The sequence below is a fragment of the Ipomoea triloba genome, chromosome 1, assembly GCF_003576645.1.
Source record: "Ipomoea triloba cultivar NCNSP0323 chromosome 1, ASM357664v1".
In the NCBI taxonomy this organism is placed as follows: domain Eukaryota; kingdom Viridiplantae; phylum Streptophyta; class Magnoliopsida; order Solanales; family Convolvulaceae; genus Ipomoea; species Ipomoea triloba.
Window position 1 is genome coordinate 14220213 of NC_044916.1, and position 6976 is coordinate 14227188.

Below are 6976 nucleotides of genomic sequence, written 5' to 3' on the forward strand. Positions count from 1 at the left end.
CTTGGTGATCAAAGCTCAAGTGCTCGAAGGTGGAGTAACAAGAAGCGGGGCGAAAAACCTGAGGCTTGAGGCGGGCTTCGTGATCAAAGCTCAAGCGCTCGATATTGTACTAAAAAGGGAAGTTTTAGTGCAATCCTTCCAGGGAGTTTCTGAAGAAGAGGGAGTAGGCGGTTGGCCGAACCACTTAAAAATCTCTCTCGCATTTACTTTCTGCTTTTATCTCTCGCTACTATACTCTCGAATTGCACTGCATATAACACACTCCTCGAACTAACTCAAACTCGTGCTAATTAAAAGGGGATAACTTTCCGCTGCGCATAAAACCCCGCCTCAAGCCTCAGGATCTTCACAAGACAGCTCCCAGGTTACTCCGCCTCTCCTCGGGTTTTTCTCCCCGCTTCCAGTTACTCCACCTCTCGAGCACTTGAGCTTTGATCACCAAGCCCGCCTCAAGCCTCAGGATCTTCACTAGACAGCTGCCAGGTTACTCCGCCTCTTCTTGCTTAATCCAAAGCAAGGACCTTTGGTTGTCACAGTTGAGTGTAACAAGCTCCAATCTGACCAGAAGCTATCGTTGTATCGTAACACCCCAATTTTCAACTCTTACATTTATTACAAAATCCGTAATAAAACGCTGCGGAAGCTTACATCATATCAACAGAAAACCGGGTGCTACCGCCACACCTAGAGTGAATTCTATCACCTCTTTGACAAACTCCACTCTAAGTGCACAGGCTAAACTTACAACATTAATAACAATCCCTGTCTACATCAAAGAATAGACCTCAACCTGTACTTCCCTTCTATTCCGAGCTCATCGGCTACAGGGGCCCACACTAATCTGCAACTGATAAGAAACACATTGAAGTGCAGTTAGCGCGACGGCTAAGTAAGGAAATCCGATGTCACTCAAAAGTAGACAAAGGTTTGAAAACATAATCATTTGGAAAATAGTATATCGTTCAGTGAATCAAAATCCACTCGTCTCGTAAGACAAAATCATTTCTTTCTCAAAGACGTTACAGAGTAACTCTTTACTCATTTTTAAAACTTCCTTAGTTTCATATAGTAAGAGTGAGGCCTACAACCTCGGGCCATGGCACTCCAGCCCTCCCGTAGGTTCCTCCCTTATCCCAACCCCGGGCCGTGGCACTCAAGCCTTCCCGTGGGCACCTCTCCTTATTCCAACATGACGACATAACGGCGAATAGACTTCGCTCAAATAATATAACGACCACTGGGCAAGGGCACTTAAAGCCACCCGTGGGTCAATCAAGGTCCTCCTCAACTTACTTTAGAAACTACGGTTTTGAAAACATGATTCTTCCTTCAATTTTTCTTACTCAAATCATTTCTTTTGGACATATTTCACCAATGAGTCCAATATTTGAAATCGGCTACCTCTTTAGCCCCTGAAGGATTTTCAAACATCATTTTCTCAAACAATAAGGTTTTGACAACCTTTATATCAAAATAGCATACGTTTTTCAACGTAAGTTTTCATAAACATTTTTGGATACACTTCATATGTCCATCTCACACTTAAAATCAACCAACATCCTTAACTATCGTCCTCAACAACTTCCACTATGATCAACACCATTAGATCATAACTTGAGGATATCGTACATCCAAATATATATAAATTCTAATAGGTAAGGTCATTGCCTAACCATAACCCAAAAATCATGAGATTATCATTTAATCTCCATCATTAATCCACGTCCTTAGCATCACCTAATCACCATTAACTCACTAACTACCTCACAATTATCATTAACACATCCATAATCATACTAAGCATAATTCAGAAAATTTCAGCTTGGCGCAGTCCGAAAGATTGAGCCGGTAAAAATAGTTCCCGAACTCTTTTTCACTTGAAATTTTTATGGTAGAACCCCAACTTATAGTACTTGATGTCCATAAAAAGTTTTGGTCATTTTGATCCACGAATAAACACAGAAAATTCCATTTTTGCCCTTGGCAGTGGGCTGTCCGGAATTCTGTCTCTCCCTGGACCAGTTTTGGGAAAAATTCCGAAAACCATACTTCCACTACTCCGATCATTATGAAATTTTATATGCGGGTTCTACACTTATAGAACTACATGTCTAAAAAAAATAGGATCAAAATACCTTACCAATTTTTCCCAATAAATCTCGGAAGTTACTGCCAGAATCTACCCTGATTTCCTTTCACTATTTTCACAAGTATAAGCCTATATGGACATAAATATAACATATACATGCATATCCAAGCTATGAACATGTATAAAAAAATATTTCCAAAGCTCAAAAACACCATATTTCAACCAAAAATCAATTATCCAAATTCAAGTGACTAATTCCAACTTAAGGGAATTCCTTACCTTGTAAAGGATTTCTAACACCTTAGGAAGCAATTTTGGATCCTTTCCCCAATTTTCACCTTAAAACCTAGGTTCAAAATCAACACCATAACATCATGTATCAAGAAATTAAACATAGATTCATAACCTAGGAAGGATTACAAAGCTTTCTACCGAATAATATCGAAAACTTACCGAATAAATTGGAAGTTTAGAAGGATTTGGCTATGGAACTTTGGAAGAAAAAATGGTGGAAGATGATCACACCTCTCTCTCTCTCTTTTTGGCATTTGGGGAAGAAAAGGGAAAAAAAATTCCTTTTATATTTAATCCCAACTTATGGGATAAGCTTTAGGAAAAAAAATAATAAAATAATAAAATATCTCCACAACATATCAGTTGTGGTCCAAACAGATAAAGTTTCGGTGGAAAATAATCCAGAAAGAATAATTTTCGAAACCACAAATTTATTCCAGTCAAAAGCTCCAAAATGGGCTAGGTTCGGTACACTGCGGAAATTTCGCGGTGTACGATCAGAAATAAATTTCGACCCTTATAGCTCATCCAATTTCAACTTAACTAAGCAGGAAGTTCATACTTAGTCATAACATGCCTAATCATCAATTTTTAAGGAAATCCGAGCTGAAAATTCGTCCTCGAAAATTTTACGGTTCGTGACCGGCACGAACGATCGCAGCTTAATGACAACTATACCTCCGTATAAAAATTCCCTTGACATATCGGGAGATCATCTTATGAATGTCATAGCCTAAAGATATATTTTCCGACCCTTAGACTTATCGGAAAGACGAGGGGTTACAGTCTACCCTCCTTAAAAAGAGTTTCGTCCCCGAAACTCAAAAGCATTTCAGGCCACGATTTTTCCTTTTGGCTTTGACACTTACAATCCAAACTTTCAGACTCTCAGTCCGAATTACTCCCCTTAATTTCCTACATCTGGCACTCATTAATCAAGAGTCTGCCAAGTTCCTCCTTACTATTGTCCAAACAGATGACTCAAATCTGTTCCATTGCCATGGCCATACGGTCCATCGCCGAGACATCATTGCTTTCCCTAGCAGGTACGCTTCGTCTAGGAGGCATCTTGCTGAACAAGCGATTCTGAGTTAGCTCTCTTAAAGTTAGAAGTTAGAATTCGAGGGTCTAACCATTAATCATATTCATCAGGTAGGTATCCCTACCATGGCATAACAGTAGCAAGGCATCATGTCAACAGCCGACTTAAACCAATATGACCAACAATCATCATATATATGCAATGACAAGTAGTAATTATACTACGCAACAATTAAATCACATATTATACACGGAATGGCAAGGTACCCCGTTCTCTGTCCGGCCTCCGGCCTCCAGCTCCAGCTCCAACTCCAACAAGGTCAACTTAAACTGACTCGAACCCTAGGCTGACTCGAATCATAGGCTCTTATACTAACTTGCGACAGAGCCTAACTCATTCTATTGCCCAAAGTAAGGACCTCAAAACCATGCTCTGATACCACTTTGTAACACCCCAATTTTCAACTCTTACATTTATTACAAAATCCGTAATAAAACGCTGCGGAAGCTTACATCATATCAACAGAAAACCGGGTGCTACCGCCACACCTAGAGTGAATTCTATCACCTCTTTGACAAACTCCACTCTAAGTGCACAGGCTAAACTTACAACATTAATAACAATCCCTGTCTACATTAAAGAGTAGACCTCAACCTGTACTTCCCTTCTATTCCGAGCTCATCGGCTACAGGGGCCCACACTAATCTGCAACTGATAAGAAACACATTGAAGTGCAGTTAGCGCGACGGCTAAGTAAGGAAATCCGATGTCACTCAAAAGTAGACAAAGGTTTGAAAACATAATCATTTGGAAAATAGTATATCGTTCAGTGAATCAAAATCCACTCGTCTCGTAAGACAAAATCATTTCTTTCTCAAAGACGTTACAGAGTAACTCTTTACTCATTTTTAAAACTTCCTTAGTTTCATATAGTAAGAGTGAGGCCTACAACCTCGGGCCATGGCACTCCAGCCCTCCCGTAGGTTCCTCCCTTATCCCAACCCCGGGCCGTGGCACTCAAGCCTTCCCGTGGGCACCTCTCCTTATTCCAACATGACGACATAACGGCGAATAGACTTCGCTCTAACAATATAACGACCACTGGGCAAGGGCACTTAAAGCCACCCGTGGGTCAATCAAGGTCCTCCTCAACTTACTTTAGAAACTACGGTTTTGAAAACATGATTCTTCCTTCAATTTTTCTTACTCAAATCATTTCTTTTGGACATATTTCACCAATGAGTCCAATATTTGAAATCGGCTACCTCTTTAGCCCCTGAAGGATTTTCAAACATCATTTTCTCAAACAATAAGGTTTTGACAACCTTTATATCAAAATAGCATACGTTTTTCAACGTAAGTTTTCATAAACATTTTTGGATACACTTCATATGTCCATCTCACACTTAAAATCAACCAACATCCTTAACTATCGTCCTCAACAACTTTCACTATGATCAACACCATTAGATCATAACTTGAGGATATCGTACATCCAAATATATATAAATTCTAATAGGTAAGGTCATTGCCTAACCATAACCCAAAAATCATGAGATTATCATTTAATCTCCATCATTAATCCACGTCCTTAGCATCACCTAATCACCATTAACTCACTAACTACCTCACAATTATCATTAACACATCCATAATCATACTAAGCATAATTCAGAAAATTTCAGCTTGGCGCAGTCCGAAAGATTGAGCCGGTAAAAATAGTTCCCGAACTCTTTTTCACTTGAAATTTTTATGGTAGAACCCCAACTTATAGTACTTGATGTCCATAAAAAGTTTTGGTCATTTTGGTCCGCGAATAAACACAGAAAATTCCATCTTTGCCCTTGGCAGTGTGCTGTCCGGAATTTTTCTCTCTCTGGACCAGTTTTGGAGAAAAATTCGAAAACCATACTTATACTACTCCGATCATTATGAAATTTTATATGCGGGTTCTACACTTATAGAACTACATGTCTAAAAAAAATAGGATCAAAATACCTTACCAATTTTTCCCAATAAATCTCGGAAGTTACTGCCAGAATCTACCCTGATTTCCTTTCACTATTTTCACAAGTATAAGCCTATATGGACATAAATACAACATATACATGCATATCCAAGCTATGAACATGTATACAAAAATATTTCCAAAGCTCCAAAACACCATATTTCAACCAAATAATCAATTATCTAATTTCAAGTGACTAAACCAACTTAAGGGAATTCCTTACCTCAACCGGGTTACTAGTTCTCGTAGAAGGCTTTTGGAGTTGATTTCCCCAATTTCACCTTAAAACCCTATGATTCCACCAACAACATAACACAACATACAAGAAATCTTAACTTAGATTCATAACCTAGGAAGGATTACAAAGCTTTCTACCGAATAATATCGAAAACTTACCGAATAAATTGGAAGTTTAGAAGGATTTGGCTATGGAACTTTGGAAGAAAAAATGGTGGAAGATGATCACACCTCTCTCTCTCTCTTTTTGGCATTTGGGGAAGAAAAGGGAAAAAAAATTCCTTTTATATTTAATCCCAACTTATGGGATAAGCTTTAGGAAAAAAAATAATAAAATAATAAAATATCTCCACAACATATCAGTTGTGGTCCAAACAGATAAAGTTTCGGTGGAAAATAATCCAGAAAGAATAATTTTCGAAACCACAAATTTATTCCAGTCAAAAGCTCCAAAATGGGCTAGGTTCGGTACACTGCGGAAATTTCGCGGTGTACGATCAGAAATAAATTTCGACCCTTATAGCTCATCCAATTTCAACTTAACTAAGCAGGAAGTTCATACTTAGTCATAACATGCCTAATCATCAATTTTTAAGGAAATCCGAGCTGAAAATTCGTCCTCGAAAATTTTACGGTTCGTGACCGGCACGAACGATCGCAGCTTAATGACAACTATACCTCCGTATAAAAATTCCCTTGACATATCGGGAGATCATCTTATGAATGTCATAGCCTAAAGATATATTTTCCGACCCTTAGACTTATCGGAAAGACGAGGGGTTACAGTATCAACGTCGATGTAGAGCAGCTTCGGTCACCTTCTAGATGTATAGCAGTTTAAGCTTTGTAACTCTCTCAAACACTAAGATGTGTTTTCTCGCTAGACTCTCAGTCCGAATTACTCCCCTTAATTTCCTACATCTGGCACTCATTAATCAAGAGTCTGCCAAGTTCCTCCTTACTATTGTCCAAACAGATGACTCAAATCTGTTCCATTGCCATGGCCATACGGTCCATCGCCGAGACATCATTGCTTTCCCTAGCAGGTACGCTTCGTCTAGGAGGCATCTTGCTGAACAAGCGATTCTGAGTTAGCTCTCTTAAAGTTAGAAGTTAGAATTCGAGGGTCTAACCATTAATCATATTCATCAGGTAGGTATCCCTACCATGGCATAACAGTAGCAAGGCATCATGTCAACAGCCGACTTAAACCAATATGACCAACAATCAGCATATATATGCAATGACAAGTAGTAATTATACTACGCAACAATTAAATCACATATTATACACGGAATGGCAAGGT